Genomic DNA, 23,623 nt, shown 5'->3' on the forward strand with positions numbered 1-23,623 from the left:
CGTACTTCCAGCAACGGAGCTCCGCAACTGCTGCCTGCATTCAAGCCACTGTTTATATTATATTTTTGTGTCAGGGGTACAAAGATGGTGGATTGCACCCACAAAAAAATCGCTATAGGTCCCCCACAGAATTAACAGCCAGATTATTTAATATATTTCTGTGTCAGGGGTGCAAAGATAGTGCATTGCACCCAGAAAAGATCACTACAGGTCATCCACAGATTTAACAGCCAGATTTCATATTATATTTCTGTGTCAGGGGAGCAAAGCTGGTGTATTGCACCCACGAAAAATTTTTATACTGTAGGTCACCCACAAAACAAATAGCCAGATTCCTAACTCTCTTCTGCTTCCTGTCCCTGCAATACTCAGAGCTGATGGGCATGCTACATGTGATCCAGCTTTTATAGAAGCTGGGTCATATGATGCACTGGCCAAACACAGCCATGCCATTGTTATGCATGGCTGTGATGACTTCTAAGTGCCTACAACTTAAAAGCTTGTTGATTGGCTGTCCTGCAGCCTTTCAACAAGCTTTGTTAAAAGCCCAAACACCAAACTCGAAACCCGAGCTTTTCAGGCAAAGTTCAGGTTCGGGTCCGGGAACCCAAGCTCGCAAAGTTTGTCTTTTGTGCTTTGTACCCACTCCTGCTACCAAAGCCAGTTCTGACGCAAAATAGAGACCATGCCATACAGGCCTTACAGCTGCTACATAGACAGAATGCATTGTGCGTCGAATTTTTTCTTCCTTCTGACAGATCAGAAGAAGGGTCAAATAAATAATGATGCAACCAGGCCAAAAAGGCAAAAATCGTGGCCCAGTCATGGAGTGGGGAGGGTGGCAGCAGCATGAGGAGACCACAGAGTGGTGATGTGGCATTAGCATGAGGAGACCACAGAGTGGTGATGGGGCAGCAGCATAAGGAGACCACAGAGTGGTGCTGTGGAAGCAGCATGAGGAGACCACAGAGTGGTGAGGTGGCAGCAGCATAAAGAGTCTACAGAGTGACACAGTGACAGAGTGGTGAGGTGGCAGCAGCATGAGGAGTGGCCTGCTACTGATGGAGCTGGTACTGCTCCTGCCCCCCCAACCTCTCCCCCAGCAGCCATGGCAGGGGAAAGTGAGTGCAGAGGGTCCCCCCGGTCAGACCTGCGTGAGAATGGGCGATGGCACACATAGGCAGCGTCCAACTGTCTCAATAGTATTTGTCCTCCCTCTCAGCAGGTGTAAAAAAGCGAGGGTCTAACATGGTGGAGAGCCAGAAGTCATCCCTCTGCCCAATGGTGACAATTCAGCTGTCACTATGCAAGCAACTGGGCCTGCATCAGACCATTTGCGCAAGTGTCTCAAAAGGGTTTGCTCCTCCTCTCCTGTCACCTGTGTAGAAAAAACAGCCATTTCTCTATGCATTGCTAGTGCTTCAATGTCCTCATCCTCCTCCTCTAGTTTATCCCCCACAGGGCTTATGTGGCCATGAGATGTAATCGCCAAGTCTCCTGTCCCCTGGCCAGCCAGATTTAGCAGCATCTTTTCCAGTGGAATGACATTGTTCATCCCATAGTCTTGGCGACTGACAAATAATGTGGCCTCCTCAGAGGTCCGAGAAAACGTCAGGTGTCATGCATGAGCTGCCACTGGCTAACATCAAAGTTACACAGGGGAGTACCTCTGTCTGCCTATATCATCTAGAAATCGTTTATAGCTTTTCTCTGTTCATATAATTGGTCCAACATATGGAGGGTGGAATTCCAACAGGTGGAAACGTTGCATATCAGCCTATGTTGGGGGATGCTGTTCTGCCGCTCAAGGAGGGTGTGCTTTGCGGTGTACGAGTGCCTGAATTGCATGCAAAGTTTCCTGCCCATTTTTAGGATGTCTTGCAGAATGGGTGAAGACTTCAGGAACTGCTTTACAACCAGATTGAACACATGCGCTATGCAGAGTGCATGGCTCAGCCGTCCTTGACGCAGCGCTGACAACATGTGATTCCCGTTGTCGGTCACCATGGTTCCAATTTTGAATTGTTGAGGTGAAAGTCAGGATTCAATTTCTTAATGAAGAAAAAAAAGCAGTTCCTCCCCTGTGTGACTCCATTTGCCCAGGCAAACTAGTTGTAGAACAGCATGACACTGCCTTGCCCTGCACATGTGGTATGCTGGAGGAGCACTGTGAATTGTCCCTGCAGTGGAGGCTGAGGACACAGTGGAGGATACTGAGGCAGAGGCGGACATTGTCGCAGGACCACCGGCGTGAGAACATGGAGGCGGAAGCGGCGTCACCTGGCCAAATTGCTGTTGTGGCTTGGCAGGAACATTTATCCAGTGGGCCGTAAAGGACATATATTGTCCTTGACCGTAGTTACAGCTTCACTCGTCAGCGCTGCCGTGCACTTTGGCAGACACCGACAGGCTCAAAGACTGGCCCACCTTCTGTTCTACATATTTGTGCAGGGCTGCTACTGCCTGATGGCTCGGCACAAGCTATCAGTTCTCTGAAAGGTGCAGAGTCCACCACATGGAAAGGGAGGGACTGCAGCACCAGCAACTTGTGGAGTTGGATGAGTGCACGCATACTGTTGTCTCTTGGCAATCGCTTCGGTGATCGATTGCTGTCAGAATGACTGACGAAGAGTAGGAGGGCAGGAGCATCAGGACCAGCAGATGATTGGAAGGACAGACAGTTCCCTTTGGCTGAGGTGGTGGAGCTTTGACTGCATGAAATTGGGTGCGTGCCACTGGGTGATGTAGAGGTTGCTGCAGCATGCTTGACCACCACATCAGAGCCACGGTTCTCCTAGGCCTTTATGATGATGCTGCATGTGTTGATGCAGGGCTGTGGTGCCAACATTGGCACCCTGGCTAAACTTCACCTTCTGCCCACAAATTCTGAAAATGACCATGCTCACCTCTTCCGGCGGCCTAACAAAAATTGCCACATCGTCGAGTATGACATCTCCCCAACACTCCGCGCTGACTGCCTGTTACCGCTGCCTTCGTAAATCCCTTCCCCTGTGTAGTGGGTGGTCTACCACGGGCTCAGCCACTGCCTCACGCGCAAGCTGCCACCCTCTTCTCCTGATGATGATGAAGCACCTTCTTCGCCCGGCTACCAAGTGCGATTGGCTACATCATCATCATCTGCAACTGTCTGCACATCAATTATGTCCCCCTCAACAGTCTTAGGGCCAGGAGCCTTACCACTCGCAAAACCTGCTCCCACGCGACTGTCATCATCACTACTTGCCCGCCTACCGGAGGAAGTGGCCGATGTCTCCTCCAGATCTTGACTGGGCAGTAGCTGCTGACTGTCCTCTAGAGTTCAGGCCTCTCACTGTTACTCCTGCTGCCACACCCTCTTCTTCTGCTGCCTGCAACAGAAACATTTTGGCCACTGCCCGTTCTGTTTGAAGGGCCTGTAACCTGTCTGTCTGACATACTGTATAATAAAAGAATTCAATTAAAATTTAAATAATCCCCCCAAAAAAAGGCTGTAGTACAATTTAACCTCACCGCTGAACTGAAATTAAGACATATATATATTTTTTTATGAATAAATTCCACCTCCCCCCCAAAATCGCAATTCCACCCCCCCAAAACAATCACAATTCACCACAGAACAGCTAATGGGACCGCTTGGCACCCCGACTGGGTGTCTCCGCCAATCGATGCTTCCTAGTGCTCACCGTGTACTTCCAAGCACTCCACCAGACACCATCAGCACTGTAGTCCCAACTTCCAGTGTTACAGCTTGGCTGGGGTCTTGCTGTCCTTCACCCACCTTGGGCCCATGACCAGGATCCAGCTTCCAGTGGGTTGAACCGTGTTGTAATCCCAGGGGAGTACAGTATAATACCAATAGCAAACACCAGAGTAAATATAGCTGTTCCCCCACACATGAGATGAGACTCTATGTTGAGGGTAAAACAGGAACTGACTTTATTGAAGACCAACTCAGTATATATATACAGTTCAAGAATTCTAACAACATAAATCAATCAATGATGAACAGCATGCAAACAGACATCCCCCCCCCCAGTATCTTAATGAATGAATAGGAGGGAGGAGACACATGTGATGGGATTATCTCCTGAGTGTATCATAGGGTGATCTACTCATCTACACTGGAGTTTGCTACTCCTAGAGTCAACTATCTTAATCCTATCACTAACACAATCAGTGGAAGGGTTATGGACCAGAAGAGAATTCATGGGAACCAGAAAACAATGTTCAGGTCCCTAGGCTTACAGGGGCGTTTCATCTAAGACATCCAGAGAAACCAGCTCCTAAGATGTCCAGAGGCAATCCTGAAAGGAGGGAACTACTGTAACGGATCTCCTGGCACCCCGGCCGGGTACCTCCGTTGATAGATGCTCTTAATGCCTTCCTGAGGACTCCAAGCACTCCGCTCTACACCAAAATCACCACAGGAACCAGGAACAGGAACAGCTCTTACAAGAGCTAATAGTATAGCCAGGGGAGTATAGCAAATCTTCAGTGTATAGTAATCCTCAGTGTCGATAAGTTACCCAAACACCAGCCTCAACATGATGAAGGGTAAAACAGGAACTCTTTAATGAACACACAGCATTGACTTATATACATATGACATACTGAGGACATGACATAGCACGTAATCCTGTACAGTTTAAACACAAAACGAACCCTATTCAACAACCACAATGGCATGTCTGTGACGCAATTAACAAACACACTGGCATTGTCTTTGACGCAATCAACAATGAACATGCAAACAGATATCTTCACCCCCTCCATAATGAATGAATGGGAAGAGGAGAAACATGTGATGGGATTATTTCCTGAGTGTATCATAAGAGTCTGCTGCTATTATAATCAACTATGTTAATCCCATCACTAACACAATCAGTGGCAGTCTCAGTACAGAGTTAACCCTTTTTGTGTTGCTGAATCCACACCATGCCTTTTTAATGGGCAATAGGAAATATGTGGCATATAAATTACACACATAAATCAGGATTCATAGTTCCTTGTAACCCCAAAAGGTCTGAGGGGGTCTCCATAGTTCTCAGTCCATAGTCGGTAGGAAGGAGGCTGGCCCTCAGGCTTCTCCAGCAGCCCCAGTGACGGTTCAGTCCGTCACAGCTACTATCAGGACTTGACCCCAAGAAATCCTGTGTTCTAGGCGGCAGCTCTTCCAACTGAGGTATTCAGTTTTCTGGACAGCACCTATGCTGAACTGAAGCCTATTTCCCTGTGCCTCTTGTTCTGTTCCTGCCTTCCTGGTTTGCTCGACTTTGATCCCTGATTGGACTACCTATTTAAACCCAGCCTTGCACTTCCTGCTTTGTGAGATTATTGTGCTCTTAGCCTGTAATCAAGCTACTCTCTCCTGCGCTGCTGTTTATCCTGATGCTCATCTTGTGAATCGACCACTGGCTTCCTCCTGACTATGGTATTTTCCTACTCCTCTAATACTGACACTCATCCTGTGCATCGACCACTGGCTTCCTCCTGACTATGGTATTTTCCTACTCCTCTAATACTGACACTCATCCTGTGCATCGACCACTGGCTTCCTCCTGATTATGTTATTGGCCATGCAATTACCCCAAGTAGTCGCAATAAAAGACTCCTAAACAGACCCGGACCGTTATAGAAGCAGTATAACTGCAATTTGGATCCCCAATTAGGGCAGCAAGGTGTTATAGTAATCGCTCTTATTACCCAGGCTGTACATTCTCCTATTGCACCCTGTTCTCTTTTTATAGTGTAGATGATGCCTCCCTAGCCTTCCATACACCTTGAATAATCTTTCCCTAAACTTGTAAATAGTTTTTTTCAGCACAATGAAGTATTTTCTAGCACTGTTCCTAGCGCCAGCTGACATCTCTCCCTGCACTAAGCACACTGGAAAATGGCAGAATCCAAGATGGCTGAAGCTATCTATAGGGCTGTGACATCACAGGGGCTGGCTGGCTGCTGATTGGCTTCATACATGTCATTGTGGGTGACCCCTCATTTCCAGAGTTCTTTGCTCCACGTCATAACATGTACAGCAGCCATTTTAGGAAATAATGCAATTTGTTACCACAAAGCGTGAGGAAATTTGGCTTCGGTGCAAATAAAATTTTTCCTGAAATTCAGATTGAATTCCACTTTGTCAACTTTGATTCGTTCATCTCTAGTGGCCGAGGCATGTCTTAAGTGTCGGCCCTGTCGGCTAAGTAAGAGTCCTGAACAGTGGGCTCTTGTCCAGGCCATCCAGACCTCCGCGCCCCTAGAGCTCCTTATGATCTATTATGTACAGATTAGGTACTCTACCTCGGGACACTCATACTGTCTCGCCATGACAGATTATTTCACAAAGTATACGGTGGCTGTACCCACCAGAGACCAGACAGCAGAGTCATCCACTGCAGCGGTCTGCAAACACTTTATACAGGTGTTCAGGTGTCCAAGGAGGATACAATCGAACCAGGGGACATGTTTTTAGGGTACTCTAATGAATGAGCCGTATCAACTGTATGGGATCGAATGTTCCGGCACCTCCTCTTATCACCCCCAGGGAAAAGGGGCATACGAGATGTTCAACCACACCTTGCTCCAGATGCTGTGGACTCTGGAGAACAGACAAAAGGCTTGTTGGCCCGAGTACCTACCTGAACTGATGTGGGCCTATAACAGGGTACTATTACAGGGTACTATACCACTGGGTACTCCCCACATATGCTCATGTTTGGGAGAGTTGGATGGAAGATTGAAGATTTTCACATGCCCGATCCGATCGAGCCACCACCGAGAAATACCACCGTATGGGTGCAAGAGAACTGCTGAAGGCTGAGACCTATCCACAAGTTTGTTGAGGAAAGCCTAACCTAAGACCAGTGCAGAAGGATGGATATGCCCGGGTGATCGAGTAATGGTCAAAGCCAAGCGGCCGTCTGGGAAGTTGGATGGGTGGTGGGAGGCGGTCCCATACACAGTGAAGAGGATGGTAGACGCTTCCATCCTGGTCTATGAGGTAGAGCCCTTGTTCAGCACAGACTGAAGAAAGTTCTATATAACAGGAATTTCACGATAAACTCAGCTTCCTGTCCTAGGTGGCTTGTACTACTAACTGGGAGGTATGATCTTCCACCAACAGAGGGAGTGTTTTATCTTTGTTGGAATTTTTCTTTCTCATCCAGTGAGTAATGAGACCTGTCCCAAGAGGACAGAAGAAATGCTTAAAGGGAGTCTGTCACCTCAATATGGCCATATACAGTGCTTACATGGCTCTGTAGCACACCTATACAGGATTGTAATGGTACCTTTGTTCTTTTCTTTAGACTTGCACCAGCAGGAAAAACAAAGTTTAATTCATATGCAAATGAGCACTCGCAAGTGCCCAGGGGAGGAGTTCAGTGTGTAGGTGCCCAGGCTGCTCTGCCTTCTTTTCACTTTACTCCTCCCCAGCCTCTGCCTTTGCCCTATCAATGAGGCAAGAGACTTGGAGGGCGGGCAAAGGCAGAGACTGGGGAGGAGTAAAGTGAAAAGAAGGCAGAGCAGCCTGGGCACCTACACACTGAACTCCTCCCCTGGCCACTTGTCGAGTGCTCATTTGCATATGAATTTAACGTCTTTTTTCCTGCTGGTGCAAGTCTAAAGAAAAGAACAAAGGTACCGTACAATCTTGTATAGGTGTGCTACAGAGCCATGTAAGCACTGTATATGGCCATATCTTATTCCTGGAGCTAAACTGCCCAAATCTTACTTGTATAATCTTTCAGAGCCCGAAAGAGAGGCTATGCAAGAGTAATCACAGAGAGCTTGGTGAAGGGTCATATCAGACCATCCAAATCCTTAGACCAACCGTATTTCCATCTGTGATCCTTACCCCCTTCCTTTGATTCCAGATTTGTTTAGTCAGATTTTTCGGTGCCAAAGTGTTCTCTAAATTGGATCTGAGGGGGGCATATAATCTGGTAAGGATCAGGGAGGGGGATGAGTGGAAGACCGCATTTAATACCCTTGAGGGTCATTTTGAAAACCTGGTCATGCCCTTTGGGTTAAACAACGCTCCAGCAGTTTTTCAACACTTTATCAATGACATCTTTCATCATCTGGTGGGGAGATTTGTTGTTGTATATCTGGATGACATACTAATTTATTCTCCAGACATGCAGACTCATAAGCAGGGGCGTTGCTAGGGTCTCAAAAGATCCGGGGCACAAGCCCCAATAAATATGCCCCCCCCCCCCCCGCACTATGCTGCACTTGCTATACAGCGGCACTTACCTGTCACATCCAGGGCCTCCAGGTGACGTCTCCTCTCTGTCATCATCTTCTCGGTCTGGACAACTTCTCTCAGCCGCCTCGTCTCTGCAGAGTGTGACACACAGACATCTTAGCTTCCTCACTTTCTATCATTATCCCCCAACTGGAGTCCCCACAGTGTTATCCTGCTGCTTTCTATGCCAAAACCTCAACCCCCCCCCCTCATACCCCCAAATACTATCCTAAAGAAACATTACTGCCCCCCATAGTAATAGTGCTCCTCATAGTCCCACCAATAGTAATTCCCTTCTAGAATGCCCTTATTAGTAACACTGCCCCAACCGTGATAATGCTCCTCAGCAATGCCCTCCCATATTAATAATACCCTCACAGAGTCCCTAGTAGAAATAAGGCCCCCTATTGTTCCCCCAGTGGCAATAAAGCTCCCTACAGACCCCACAGTAGTAATAAGGCCCCCATAGTGCGCTTAGTAGAAATAAGGCAGATCTACAAGACCCTCCTATAGGTGCCCCCAGTAGTAATAAGAACGCCTATAATGTCCCCTGGATTTGCAGTGCCCCCTGCAGTTATAATCCTCCCTCCACCATACAGTCCCATGTAAATAACATCACCTCTTCCCCAGCCGCCTCCAACGCACAATCCCATGTAAACATCACCCCCTAAGGCTACTTTCACACTTGCGTTCATGTACTTGTACAGGACGGATCCGCACCGATATAATACAAACGAATGCATCCGATCAGGACCAATTTGTTTGTATTAGATTTTAATTTCTAAGTCCCAATACGGATCCGTCCTGACTTACATTGAAAGTCAATGGGGGACGGATCCGTTTACAATTGCACCATTTTGTGTCAATGCAAAGGGATCCGTCCCCATTGACTTACATTGTCAGGACGGATGCGTTTGGCTCCGCAAGGCCATGCGGACACAAAAAACGCTGCTTGCAGCATTTTGAGGTCCGCCTCCAAAATGGAACGGGGGACCGCACGGAGCCGAACGAATGTATTCTGAATGGATCCGCATCCATTCAGAATGCATTGGGGTTAAACTGATGCATTTAGGGCTGCTTGTGAGATACCTGAAACGGATCTCACAAGCGGATCACCAAACGCAAGTGTGAACGGACCCTAAACATTAAGTCCCATGTACATAAACATCATTCCCCCCCACCATCCACTTTCAACATACAGTCCCATGTAAATAACATCCCTCCCTCCCCCAGCCACCTCAAGCACACAGTTCCATGTCAATAACATCCCTCCCTTCAGCCCTAAAATACATCCCAGTTAAATAACTACAACTCCCAGCATTTCTCTACCTCTCCCTTCACTTACCTCGCCTGTACAGACAACACTATTAGGCTCCTTCTCCTCTTGACTCCGGTCCAATCCTGAACTGGGAAGAGGCGAAAGACCTTTGGTGACATCACAGGCCATGTGATCAGCAAAACAGACTGTGATAGGATGACCTGGATGGTGACATCATCCAGGTCATCCTATCACAGCCTGTTTTGCTGATCACATGGCCTGTGATGTCACCAAAGGTCCTTCGCCTGTTCCCAGTATAAGATTCAATTGTATTTGCCGTTCTGTGTACGGCAATACAGTTGCATCTAGCAGGCAGGCAGGAAATTCGGGGCATGGGACAAAACATCCGGGGCCCAGGCCCCGAATGTTTTAACCTAGCGACGCCCCTGCTCATAAGGATCATGTGAGACAAGTGCTACAGATCCTAAGAGAGGGGTGTGCTCATTGCTGTCCAGAGGTCTGATTTCCTCACTGGCTGATTACCAAGGTATTCCATCTCTATTGTTTGCCTTTATTCATTTGTGTATCCACAGCCGGGGGCCTGTGTTTGAGCCCTATGGTGGAGTATTACATGCATGGTAGTTCATGTGGTTGCTGGAGTAACCTTGGGGTGCTATAATTCTTATTGCTCTCTCATTCACTATTGTATTGAGCAATTGTGTTTGTGGGGATTTGGTATCCTTTGGTTCAGCGGGAGAGATGCTAGTCGCAGCGCTCACTTGCATTGCTGCTATATTTTATCTAATTATTTATAATTTGTTTGTAATTCTATTTCATTCAATAAACATGTTATATATAAATTGTGTCCCCCTTGTTTTTTTTTTGGTATAGATCCTAAGAGAGAATAAATTGTATGCCAAGAAGGAAAAATGTGTGTTGTGCTGTCCAGGAAGTGCAATTCCTGGGTTAACTGCTCTCACCCTTAGGTTTTCGTATGGATCTCGAGAGTCTGTGCAGTGTTGGACTGGGATTGACCTGAAAGCACTTATGCGTTTTTTGGGATTCACCAACTACTACCATACATTTATCTTGAACTATTCAACTGTGGTTAAACCTTTAACAGACATGACTAGGAAGGGGGTTAATTTCTCAGTTTGGTCCGAGGCAGCATTACAAGCCTTTTCTGCTGTGAAAGAATGTTTTGCTTCAGCCCCTATTCTGGTGCTACCGGACGTGTGTCAGCCATTCATTGTAGAGTTTGACGCATCCGAGGTAGGGGTGGGAGCGGTTTTGTCACAAGGCCCTTCACCTACTCAATGGCGCCCATGTGCTTTTGTCTCTAAACACTTTCGACTGCTGAAAGAAATTATGACATGGGTAATAGGGAATTGCTGGCCATTAAGTTGTCTTTTGAAGAAGAATGGAGCCATTGGTTGGAAGGAGCAATTCATCCTATTACTGATCACAAAAATCTGGCTTACCTTGAGTCGGCTAAACAACTGAATCCAAGGCAGGCCAGATGGTCATTGTTTTTCACTAGATTTAACTTCATTGTCACCTACTGCCCTGGGGGTAAGAACGTAAAGGCGGATGCTTTCCTGGGGAGGGGGTGATTCTGAACATCCTAGTCCTATTTTGTCTGAAAGGGTAGTCATATCTGTCCTATATCCTGATCTTGAGGCTAAGGTGATGGAGGTGATGGAGGCCCAAGAGTATGCTACTGACTCTTGTCCTCCAGGGAAATTGTTTGTTCCTTCAGACTTACGTCATAACGTATTTGAGGAACATCACTGTACTGTCTTGGCTGGACACCCTGGGAGTAGATCCTCAGTCGATCTCAACTCGCGCAGATTTTGGTGGTCGGGGCTGCCTAAGTATGTTGAGGACTATGTTTAAGGCTGTTGTACCTCGTGCTAAGATGACACATACTCGGCCTTCTGGATCTCTTCTTCCGTTAACCATCCCGTCCAGACCTTGGACGCATTTGTCCATGGACTTCATCACGGATTTACCAAATTCTTCGGGAATAACCGTGATCCTGGTGGTAGTTGATCGGTTTAGCAAAATGACACATTTTATAGCATTGCCTGCTCTACCTAATGCCAAGACTCTTGCACAGGTGTTTGTCGATAACATTGTGAAACTACATGGCATTCCCTCTGATGTGGTGTCTGATCGGGGACTCAGTTTGTTTCCAGATTCTGGAAAGCTTTCTGTAATCGACTGGGGGTACAATTGTCCTTTTCTTCGGCTTCGGAAGCACACCAATCAGAATCTGGAGACTTACTTGAGATGTTTTGTTTCTGAGAACCAGGAGGAGTGGTCTTCATTCTTGTTGTTAGCTGAGTTTGCCATTAATAACCGTAGACAGGAGTCCACTGATAAGTCTCAGTTTTTTTGTTGCATATGGTTTCCATCCACAGTTTGGCACATTTTATGGTTCTCAAATTTCCGGTATTCCTGAGGAGGAACGATTTCCTCTTCTTTGTCTTCGATTTGGCGGAAAATTCTAAATAACATTAAAAAGATGGGCAACAGGTATAAGAGTGTGGCTGACAGGAGACATATGAATGGTCTGGACCTGAGAGTGTGTAAGTCTGTGTGGCTGTCCACAAGAAACATTAAGCTTAAAGTACCTTTTTGGAAGTTGGGCCCAAGATTTATTGGTCCATATAAAATCACTGCCATTGTTAACCCTGTAGCCTTCTGTCTTGAACTTCCTCAGACTTTGAAAATTCATAATGTATTTCATAAGTCATTGTTGAAGAAATGTGTCAAACCTGTTGAGCTGTCCTCCTTGCCTCCCGCTTCTGTCATGGTGGATGGTAATTTAGAATTTCCAATCAGCAGGATTGTGGATTCCTGAGTTCTCCGTAGATCCCTCCAGTATCTCGTCCACTGGAAGGGTAACAGACCAGAGGAGATGATGTGGGTTCCAGCGGCCGATGTTAATGTGAATCTTCTGGTGAAGCCTTTCACAGAACCCATCCTGATAAGGTCGGTCCTGGGTGCCCAGAGGTCACTCAAAGAAGGGGGGGGGGGGTACTGTCATGTTCCCTCAGGTGACTGATGTCAGGAAATCAAGGAGATTGGCTGAGCGTGAAGGAATCTAACAGCCTCCTTGATTTATCTTGATTCAGTGTTGATAGGTTTAATGACCACTTCCCTTTTCTCAGCTGTTGCTCAGTGGTCATTTGGATTTGACTGAGCTGGTGTGAGATCCTTTCTGGTGTTTTTGTTCTTCCATCTCTACAGAAGTTAAGTGTTGTGTTTGTTTTTATTTGTTATATCCCCTGTTGTTGTATCTGGGCCTGAGACAGAGATTTCCATTCGTCCATCTGGGGAGAAATGGGTTGTCTCTTGTCGTATACTTATTCCAGGGCCTTATATAGAAATCAGGGCCTAGGTATCCTGCTTATGAATATTCCCACCTTCAAGGTCTATTCATATTGATAGGTATGTCAGGGCCCAGATTAGGGTTGTCTAGGAGGTGACCTGTTTCTTCCCTAGTTTCCAGGCCCAGTTACTGTTCCCCTTCCCTCCTGTGTTAAGTGTGGAGTTTCCCCCCCCCCCACACTGATTGTGACTCCAACATGTTAAAGGTGGAGTTCGTATGTCGCATATGAGATGTTAAGCGTGGAGGCAGAAGTTACCCTGCAGCGCAGACAAGCGACAACAGCAAGGTGAGAATGCTAAAAGTTTGCACAGATGGCCCGCACTTTCTGCAGCAGCAATGACATATCGGGGTAATTTTTCAGAAAACTTTGCACCACCAAAGGCCGGACTTGAGGCTAAGCAGCACCAATGAATCATCGGTCTGTTCTTTGATGCTCGTCCACAGCTCCTGCGCTGTGTGGGGATTTTCCCCCAAACAGATAAGTTTCACAACAGTCTGCTGTCGTTTCCCACCTGGCTGTTCTGAATTTGGTGGTGCAGGTTACACTGACTGGATGAGTAGGAGCAGGAGTAAACAGGAGGCAACTAGAAACGTCCAGCAATCCTCGGTGGCGATAGGACATGTGCCAAACCGCTTTCCGCCTCAGGCCAAACCACCACTACATTTACCCAGTGGGCAGTAAGGGTGATATAATGTCCATGCCAATGCTTACTGGTCCACGTATCGGCGGTTATGTGTACCTTTCCACTGATGGTGTTGGTCATCAAACACCTGATTCTGTCCGCCAGTTGCTTGTCTGGAAAAGTAGTGGCGGCTGGAAACCTTATACTGTGGGACAGCCACCACCATAAGGTTTCTAAAAGTGTCTGTCTCCACCAGATGGAATTGGAGCATTTTAAAGGCCAGCAATTTTGAAATCCTGGCATATTCAGCCATGGCTCATGGTTTGATGGGGTTTTAATTGGTGGTGGTTCTGTCACATCCTCTCTGTGCAGGAAGCCAGGTGGCCCTGTTGCTCTAGAGGGGCGGGGGGGGGGGGGGGACCAAGACCGCAGGAGGAGCCTCAGATCTTTCATGGTTTTTCAGGTGTCTACTCCACTGCAGCTCATGCTTTGCATTTAGATAACTGGTCATGCAAGTGGTGCTCAGGTTTAGAACATTTATTCCTCATTTCAGGCTCTGACTGCACAGCATCCAAACCAGACTGCACAGCATGTCTTCAGTTCATTGCCTGAAGAAATGCCATGCCAGGGAACTCCTTTGAGATGGCTTTGGTGTGCTCTGTCCCTCAATGCGGTGGGCAGTAGCAGGCGTAATGTCTAAGGGTCAGTCGCTGTGGTTTTTCACCCTGCTCCCTCTTTTGCTGTGCAGCTGGCACTGTGTAACCACCATTTCTTCCTTCAAACTGCACACATCACTCAGATGACCTTGATTCCATGTAGGGTCTAGGACCTCATCATCTTCCACATCATCTTCTACCCACTCCTCTCCCCAGCCTTCCCTGCCAGTCTGCATACTGCAAAAAGCTGCAGCCGCAGGTGGTCCTCCCATGTCCTCATCCTCAAACATAAGTGGTTAGGCATCAGTGCACTCAATCTCTTCCACTTCTGGGGCAGGACTAGGTGGATGGCCCAGATTTTGAGTCATCTAAAAGCATAAGTGACTTCTGCATGACTTGGGGCTCAGACTGCATAGCTAATTTGCAAGTGGTTGAGGTGGAAAACAGATATCCATGGGCTGCCAGTGCCAACTCTGCGATTTCAACAGGGGAACGGGTGGAATGTGAAGGAACTGGAGGCACTGTCAAACACCCAATCTAATATTGTTTCTACTTCTGACCTCACCATCTGTACTGTCGCATTTGGCCTGCAAAATAATGCAGAATGTCCTGTCGCCTGCGTTCACCAGAGGAAGGCATTTCATTTGGGTGCATAGCTGGCACAGATCGACTACGTCCTCTCCCTGCAGCAGTATCTTTACCACAACCGACACTAGCAGCACCATGACTACAGCCATGTCCCTTATTTGATGCTCTCCTAATTCTTTGAGATCACCCACAAAATTGGCAGACAGATGAACAATTTATTTCTGTGTCACGGATGCAATTGAGGTGTATCTCACCCAAAAAAATGGCTATAGGTCATCCACAGAATTACAAGACAAATGAACTATTATATTTCCTTGAAGAAAAGAAGTTGAGAAAATCCAGCTCCACTTAAATAAAGGAATCAGGCGTTTATTCAGCTTGCGGTTAAAAACTCATCCGAGGATACAAAATAACAGTCTTGTCTAAGCTTTTCGGGCTACTAGAAACAATTCCAGCCCTTCTTCATGACACAGAAAAACATTGAGAGTGAGACCTCTTATAGGGGAGGGTGCACCTGTGTTCACTAATGTTCCCACAGGCCTGTAACCGCCCCCAGAAAGAGGTACCACACCTTCAAGTTAACTCTTCATATGAAAATCAATTTAAAGAAAAAAACGTAAATATATAACCATATGTATGCATAGAGAAAATATATGTGGCCAATAGCTATGCACAAACTATGTCATACAAAGATGTACATATATAATGGATACATGAAATATAAACTGAATATGTAACAGTATTATGCCAGAATATAATGGAATATAATGGAGATCACATTATCAGAGAATTGAGTACCGTAATACTTCCAGAAAAAAGAGGAGTTCACATATCAGATCCCTGGTATGTGAGTTATTGCTGCATGATCAGATCTAGACGTTTATTGAGCCCCTCAGGTTGACGTGTGTTCAGCGAAAAAATCCAGAAGGATTCTCTATTTAATAGTTTCCTTCTATAATCTCCTCCACGCTTAGGCAGAAAAACCTTTTCTATGCCTTGTACTACCATGTCTGATGTGTCCCCATCATGGCAGACAGCAAAATGCAGACTAGCTGCAGACACATTGCGACTGCCATGATGGGGCACATCAGAGATGTGTTTGCGTATTCTAGATTTTATAGCATTAATAGTGCAACCCACGTATTGCAGTTTACATTTAGTGCAAGTGATCAAATAGACAGCATGGGTTGTATTGCAGTTGAGATACGCTTTCATAGGAAAAACTCTGTTATTTACTGTTGAGGAAAAGGTCTTGGATTTAATCATGTGTGTGCAGCAAATGCATCTGTGGTGTCCACACTTATAACTCCCCTTGGTCCTAAGCCACACAGGTTGCGACTTTTTCTCCTCTTGATATAGACTAGGACTGACATAGTTTGCAATTGTGGGTGCCCTTCTAGCTGCACATTTAACCCCATCTGCAACTATGTCAGTCCATTGACCATCATAAGACAGGACAGGAAAATGTTTTTTTATAATATGACAAATCTGTTGGTACTCTGTACTATATTGGGTCACAAACAAATTATTCCTTGTGTCCTTGTCCTTGATATTGCAGTTTTTATTTCTGTTTTTGTCTTTACTGTTGGTGTCTATATCAAGAGGTGGAACCTCCCTTTGCAAAGGATCTTGCTGTTTAGAGTACAGGAGGGATCCCCTTTCTATAGTGGAGACCTGAGCTATGGCATTTTTTATGTGTTTGGCACTGTAGCCTCTTTTGCCCAGTCTGTTGGAGATATATCCAGCCTCCTCCATAAAGCTATTTTTATCCGTGCAATTTCTTCTTGCACGGATTATTTCCCCCCTGGGTATATTGGCAGTTACATGTTTTGGATGACATGATGTTGCATATAATGTAGTATTGCCTGCCATAGGTTTCCTGTATGTGCAGGTGGATACCTGACTGGTGGTGGGGTCCCCCCTCAGGCGCAAATCCAAAAAAGCCACCTCCAATGTGTCATGGTTGACACTAAAGGAGATGGTCTCCACACACGAATTGATGTAACCACAAAAGGAGGGTATGGCCGCCACATCGCCCGTCCAAATCAGGATCAGGTCATCAATGTAACGGCCATACCACCTGATGTGGTGCCAAAAAGGGTGGGTGTCGATGAAGAGAAAACACCTCTCCCACCATGCCATAAAAATGTTTGCAATGGAGGGAGAGAATTTGGCCCCCATCGACACCCCCGATATCTGAAGATAAAATTTATTATTGAACATGAAAAAATTGCGCCTGAGGAGAAAGTCCACCACCATCAGGACATATTCCTGCAATCCTGCAGTAATGTTGCCATAAGTTTGTAGAAACCAGGTTAATGATTTAATAGCCAGTTCATGGGGGATATTGGTATACAGGGACACCACGTCTGCTGTGATCCAAACACAATTTGAGGACCATTCCATATTATCAATTGTTTGCAAAACAGACGTGGTGTCCCTGAGATAACCCGGTATTAATGGAATGAGTGGCTGGAGTATAGAATCAACCCATTGTGACATTCTCTCCGAAAAGGAGCCAATGCCCGCTACAATGGGCCTAAGAGGAGGTGGAAAAACATTTTTGTGTGTTTTTGGGAGTGCATGAAACACTGGAATGATTGGGGACATGGTATAAATATACTCTGATTCTTTATTAGTTAGGAAGCCTGATTGGATTCCTAAATCCAGAATAACCCTGAGTTCCTTCTGAAAGGAGGGGAGGGGATTGTCGCTAAGAGTGACATACACTGATGTATCACTAAGCATGGATTCAATCAGGGTTCTATATAGACCACTGTCCAGCACGACAACCCCTCCCCCCTTATCAGATTGTTTGATGACAACATCAGCTCTTGTTTTAAGATCCCGGAGTGCCTCTTTTTCTTTTTTAGAAATGTTACTACAACCTCCAGAGTCAAGATTGATCTGATCATGCAGCAAAACTAGATCACGTTCCACTAAATCCTGGTATCTATCCAGTGCTGGAGATCTGGACTGAATCGGGTAAAAGTCCCGATTCTTTGTATGAAAATTCATGGACCTGTTATACAGATCCAGATCATCCAGAACTGTGTTAGATTCCTGTAACTGACAGACATGCATCATCTCTAGAAAACTCATATGCCTATTATATAAAGTATACGCAGCAGCAGATACAGTAGGATCACTATTGGACGCAACAGGGTGATCAGCGTCCCCAGCCTCCGTAGCACAAACATCATTACCACCCACCTGAAAATGCCGACGGAGAGTGAGGGCGCGAGCCAGCCTGTTGACATCCAAGAGCGTCCTGTATAGGTCAAAATGGCAGGTAGGAGAAAATGTTAAGCCTCTTTTTAGTATGCTAATATCATCCGCCGACAATATGGAAGCGGATAGATTGATTACTTCCAATTCATCCTGTCCTTTTTGTATCTTATTGGATATCGGCGGTTTGCAATGTTTTCGGCCTGCTCTCCGTTTTTTGAAGCCGCTTTGTGTGAAGCAGTCTCTTGACTCTGTGCGGTTTGCGACGATGACAGGAGAAGATCCTGTTCGGAATCGGCAGAATCCATATCTGTTGAGCTGAAAGAAACTCTTTGTTGATTATTTCTTTTCTTTTTATTGCGCATATTTTTTAGGATTGAGCGAGGTGTATTCTGTTTGGAGTCTGTCCATGTGTACACCTGGTTAGACTGATAGTCAAGCAGATCGCGGTTAAATTTCCTTTGCTTGAATTTAATAAGATCGTCCTCCATTTTTAGAAGATCATCTTTTAGCTTGTTATCCAGGTTAATAAATTCAGGATTGTCGATCTGTGTACATAGGGTTTCTTGTGTATTTTTAATATTTGCTCTGTATTCCACAAGAACTTTACTCTCATTAGTAATGATCAAGTCCATCAATTTCAGAGAACACTCTGACAAGATGCTCTCCCATTCCTGTAAAAAGGTATCCGAATATATGGTGGTAGGTTTTTTCTTTAGTCTGAGCCCTCTAGGGATCATTCCTTTATCTGTATATTTTTTCAAGGAAGTAAGATCCCACCAGGTTCGGAGCTCTCTAGACATAAGATTTTCAAGTGAAGACATCGACATGATAAGTTGTATGTTTTCCTGGATGGATTTGTTAGGTGCATCATAGATAGCATTCATTCGCTGTAATCTATCTTCATCGTCCTCTAAGGGACGCAGCGACACATGTGCCATAGCAGAAAGCACCCTTATGGAAAACCGCTTAATGAAGCTGAGGCAGGGAGTGCAAGCAATCCTGACTGTGGGTTATATAGAAAAAGAGGAGTGTAGCAGCTCTCACCTGCCCTTCCTTTAGTTGTGAGCACGGACAGCCCGTGTCAGGTGCGGGCGACAATGAAGAAAAGAAGTTGAGAAAATCCAGCTCCACTTAAAAAGGAATAGGCGTTTATTCAGCTTGCGGTTAAAAACTCATCCGAGGATACAAAATAACAGTCTTGTCTAAGCTTTTCGGGCTACTAGAAACAATTCCAGCCCTTCTTCATGACACAGAAAAACATTGAGAGTGAGACCTCTTATAGGGGAGGGTGCACCTGTGTTCACTAATGTTCCCACAGGCCTGTAACCGCCCCCAGAAAGAGGTACCACACCTTCAAGTTAACTCTTCATATGAAAATCAATTTAAAGAAAAAAACGTAAATATATAACCATATGTATGCATAGAGAAAATATATGTGGCCAATAGCTATGCACAAACTATGTCATACAAAGATGTACATATATAATGGATACATGAAATATAAACTGAATATGTAACAGTATTATGCCAGAATATAATGGAATATAATGGAGATCACATTATCAGAGAATTGAGTACCGTAATACTTCCAGAAAAAAGAGGAGTTCACATATCAGATCCCTGGTATGTGAGTTATTGCTGCATGATCAGATCTAGACGTTTATTGAGCCCCTCAGGTTGACGTGTGTTCAGCGAAAAAATCCAGAAGGATTCTCTATTTAATAGTTTCCTTCTATAATCTCCTCCACGCTTAGGTAGAAAAACCTTTTCTATGCCTTGTACTACCATGTCTGATGTGTCCCCATCATGGCAGACAGCAAAATGCAGACTAGCTGCAGACACATTGCGACTGCCATGATGGGGCACATCAGAGATGTGTTTGCGTATTCTAGATTTTATAGCATTAATAGTGCAACCCACGTATTGCAGTTTACATTTAGTGCAAGTGATCAAATAGACAGCATGGGTTGTATTGCAGTTGAGATACGCTTTCATAGGAAAAACTCTATTATTTACTGTTGAGGAAAAGGTCTTGGATTTAATCATGTGTGTGCAGCAAATGCATCTGTGGTGTCCACACTTATAACTCCCCTTGGTCCTAAGCCACACAGGTTGCGACTTTTTCTCCTCTTGATATAGACTAGGACTGACATAGTTTGCAATTGTGGGTGCCCTTCTAGCTGCACATTTAACCCCATCTGCAACTATGTCAGTCCATTGACCATCATAAGACAGGACAGGAAAATGTTTTTTTATAATATGACAAATCTGTTGGTACTCTGTACTATATTGGGTCACAAACAAATTATTCCTTGTGTCCTTGTCCTTGATATTGCAGTTTTTATTTCTGTTTTTGTCTTTACTGTTGGTGTCTATATCAAGACACCAACAGCATGTCTGTCAGTTACAGGAATCTAACACAGTTCTGGATGATCTGGATCTGTATAACAGGTCCATGAATTTTCATACAAAGAATCGGGACTTTTACCCGATTCAGTCCAGATCTCCAGCACTGGATAGATACCAGGATTTAGTGGAACGTGATCTAGTTTTGCTGCATGATCAGATCAATCTTGACTCTGGAGGTTGTAGTAACATTTCTAAAAAAGAAAAAGAGGCACTCCGGGATCTTAAAACAAGAGCTGATGTTGTCATCAAACAATCTGATAAGGGGGGAGGGGTTGTCGTGCTGGACAGTGGTCTATATAGAACCCTGATTGAATCCATGCTTAGTGATACATCAGTGTATGTCACTCTTAGCGACAATCCCCTCCCCTCCTTTCAGAAGGAACTCAGGGTTATTCTGGATTTAGGAATCAAATCAGGCTTCCTAACTAATAAAGAATCAGAGTATATTTATACCATGTCCCCAATCATTCCAGTGTTTCATGCACTCCCAAAAACACACAAAAATGTTTTTCCACCTCCTCTTAGGCCCATTGTAGCGGGCATTGGCTCCTTTTCGGAGAGAATGTCACAATGGGTTGATTCTATACTCCAGCCACTCATTCCATTAATACCGGGTTATCTCAGGGACACCACGTCTGTTTTGCAAACAATTGATAATATGGAATGGTCCTCAAATTGTGTTTGGATCACAGCAGACGTGGTGTCCCTGTATACCAATATCCCCCATGAACTGGCTATTAAATCATTAACCTGGTTTCTACAAACTTATGGCAACATTACTGCAGGATTGCAGGAATATGTCCTGATGGTGGTGGACTTCCTCCTCAGGCGCAATTTTTTCATGTTCAATAATAAATTTTATCTTCAGATATCGGGGGTGTCGATGGGGGCCAAATTCTCTCCCTCCATTGCAAACATTTTTATGGCATGGTGGGAGAGGTGTTTTCTCTTCATCGACACCCACCCTTTTTGGCACCACATCAGGTGGTATGGCCGTTACATTGATGACCTGATCCTGATTTGGACGGGCGATGTGGCGGCCATACCCTCCTTTTGTGGTTACATCAATTCGTGTGTGGAGACCATCTCCTTTAGTGTCCACCATGACACATTGGAGGTGGCTTTTTTGGATTTGCGCCTGAGGGGGGACCCCACCACCAGTCAGGTATCCACCTGCACATACAGGAAACCTATGGCAGGCAATACTACATTATATGCAACATCATGTCATCCAAAACATGTAACTGCCAATATACCCAGGGGGGAAATAATCCGTGCAAGAAGAAATTGCACGGATAAAAATAGCTTTATGGAGGAGGCTGGATATATCTCCAACAGACTGGGCAAAAGAGGCTACAGTGCCAAACACATAAAAAATGCCATAGCTCAGGTCTCCACTATAGAAAGGGGATCCCTCCTGTACTCTAAACAGCAAGATCCTTTGCAAAGGGAGGTTCCACCTCTTGATATAGACACCAACAGTAAAGACAAAAACAGAAATAAAAACTGCAATATCAAGGACAAGGACACAAGGAATAATTTGTTTGTGACCCAATATAGTACAGAGTACCAACAGATTTGTCATATTATAAAAAAACATTTTCCTGTCCTGTCTTATGATGGTCAATGGACTGACATAGTTGCAGATGGGGTTAAATGTGCAGCTAGAAGGGCACCCACAATTGCAAACTATGTCAGTCCTAGTCTATATCAAGAGGAGAAAAAGTCGCAACCTGTGTGGCTTAGGACCAAGGGGAGTTATAAGTGTGGACACCACAGATGCATTTGCTGCACACACATGATTAAATCCAAGACCTTTTCCTCAACAGTAAATAACAGAGTTTTTCCTATGAAAGCGTATCTCAACTGCAATACAACCCATGCTGTCTATTTGATCACTTGCACTAAATGTAAACTGCAATACGTGGGTTGCACTATTAATGCTATAAAATCTAGAATACGCAAACACATCTCTGATGTGCCCCATCATGGCAGTCGCAATGTGTCTGCAGCTAGTCTGCATTTTGCTGTCTGCCATGATGGGGACACATCAGACATGGTAGTACAAGGCATAGAAAAGGTTTTTCTACCTAAGCGTGGAGGAGATTATAGAAGGAAACTATTAAATAGAGAATCCTTCTGGATTTTTTCGCTGAACACACGTCAACCTGAGGGGCTCAATAAACGTCTAGATCTGATCATGCAGCAATAACTCACATACCAGGGATCTGATATGTGAACTCCTCTTTTTTCTGGAAGTATTACGGTACTCAATTCTCTGATAATGTGATCTCCATTATATTCCATTATATTCTGGCATAATACTGTTACATATTCAGTTTATATTTCATGTATCCATTATATATGTACATCTTTGTATGACATAGTTTGTGCATAGCTATTGGCCACATATATTTTCTCTATGCATACATATGGTTATATATTTACGTTTTTTTCTTTAAATTGATTTTCATATGAAGAGTTAACTTGAAGGTGTGGTACCTCTTTCTGGGGGCGGTTACAGGCCTGTGGGAACATTAGTGAACACAGGTGCACCCTCCCCTATAAGAGGTCTCACTCTCAATGTTTTTCTGTGTCATGAAGAAGGGCTGGAATTGTTTCTAGTAGCCCGAAAAGCTTAGACAAGACTGTTATTTTGTATCCTCGGATGAGTTTTTAACCGCAAGCTGAATAAACGCCTATTCCTTTTTAAGTGGAGCTGGATTTTCTCAACTTCTTTTCTTCATTGTCGCCCGCACCTGACACGGGCTGTCCGTGCTCACAACTAAAGGAAGGGCAGGTGAGAGCTGCTACACTCCTCTTTTTCATTATATTTCCTTGTCACCAATGCAAAGGAGGTGTATCTCACCCCAAAAATGGGTTTATGTCACCCACAGAATTAACAGACAGAACATCAAACACAGAATTAACAGCCAGATGAACTATAGTATTTCTGTGTCACAGGTGCAGAGCCTTATTTTAGACTGCACCCAGAGCCTTATTACAGACTGCACACAGTGTTTTTGCAGACTGAAACCAGAGCCTTATTGTAGACTGAAACCAGAGCCTTATTGTAGACTGAAACCAGAGCCTTATTGCAGACTGCACCAGAGCCTTATTGTAGAACATTGTCCCTTCATCGAGCTGTGTCCTGTCCCTACACTAGGCTGGGTCTTGTGCTGTACCAGCCAATCACGGCCAGGCCAATATTAG

The sequence above is a fragment of the Bufo gargarizans genome, chromosome 6 (genome assembly GCF_014858855.1).
Source record: "Bufo gargarizans isolate SCDJY-AF-19 chromosome 6, ASM1485885v1, whole genome shotgun sequence".
NCBI lineage: Eukaryota > Metazoa > Chordata > Amphibia > Anura > Bufonidae > Bufo > Bufo gargarizans.